Source organism: Dipteris shenzhenensis, chromosome 31, assembly GCF_047967505.1.
Source record: "Dipteris shenzhenensis isolate YYH24624 ecotype China chromosome 31, Dip_SZ_1.0, whole genome shotgun sequence".
Classification (NCBI taxonomy): Eukaryota; Viridiplantae; Streptophyta; class Polypodiopsida; order Gleicheniales; family Dipteridaceae; genus Dipteris; species Dipteris shenzhenensis.
In genome coordinates, this window is record NC_141626.1 from 40,114,834 (window position 1) to 40,116,067 (window position 1,234).

Below are 1,234 nucleotides of genomic sequence, written 5' to 3' on the forward strand. Positions count from 1 at the left end.
TAGAGATAGAGAAATAGTTTAAAGCCCTGCCCCAAAACCCACCACCCCAACTGTCCTCCTACTTTAAACCTTCCTTAGCCTCACCAAAGGGCTAACAACTCACCACTTGTATGCAAAAATCCAGTCACATTAAATCCCCCCATGGCCTCCTTAAACACACTCTAATGTGTACCTTACCCCCACTTCGCCTAAGCACACCCTAACATTAAGTCTATTAAAGTCCACTAGAGAGTGAAAGAAGCCCAACCAAACCATGCCTATGGACAAGCCGAAAAGTAGTACATTAATTCTGAAAGGATTTAAATCGAGGCAACAAGAAAACGGGGGAGAGAGCGCTGAAAAAGCAACAGCCTTTTTCTACTACTTAAATTTTCCAAACTAAATTTCCCTATTTACAGAGTGTCATATCTCATGTGCAATCACATCAATGCATTGCTCCGTTCAATTACAATTCGTGCGTGATCTCTCAAAACCACTTTGGAGACGCGCATTCTCGACATGTACAATGGCACATTTCCAAACGGAGTGATAATGTACTAGCCAATTGATTGCATTGTATCGAACGTCAGACACATTCGCAACGCTGGAGCGAAAAGCAACGATAAAGAAAGAGAGCCTCCAATGAAGAGAAGGAGCAGCGTTCAGTTCTGACTATCATCCATATCCTCGTCGAGAACAACAGCAAAAAGATGTTCCAGCAACTCGTCCGCTTGTTTCATCAACGAAGGACTAGACCTGATCATGACTATGCAGAACTCCTCGAGGCTCAGAGTTCCGCTGCCGTTTGTATCACCCATCCGGATCATTTCCATGAGCTCGCAGTCGCTCATTCCATGCAGACCCAGATGTCGGGCGTTTCGCCTCAGGCTCTCAAGAGTGATGGTGCCCGTGTGAGAATCCGCGAGGAAGCGGAAGCCATGGGTGAGCTCTTCCATGAGGCCTTGTTCGCCGAGCTTTTGGGCCATGAGAGGAAGAAAATCGAGGAAGTGAAAGTTTTCCATTGATGAGGCTGGGAGGGATGAGGAGAAACATGGAGAGGGTGGATTTAGGAGCAAGGAAGAGGGGAAGGATGGAAGGAAAGGGGATCACCGGCCTGCGAAGCCAACTCGTGAGCACTGAGTAGATACGCGGTGCAAGCAAATGATGCTGAAATGGGGAGCTTCCTCGTCCCTGCATGGTGGAAGCATAGTTTGACTTTCTTTATTCCAATGTTTTTCGGCTTGAAATGGTTTAA

The 1,234-nt window shown here is 46.8% G+C and overlaps 1 pseudogene; it reads right to left on the bottom strand.

Annotated features, from left to right (window-relative positions):
- Positions 1–641: 641 nt before the first annotated feature.
- On the bottom strand, positions 642–1,001 carry LOC147881453 (calcium-binding protein KIC pseudogene; annotated as a pseudogene).
- Positions 1,002–1,234: the final 233 nt, after the last annotated feature.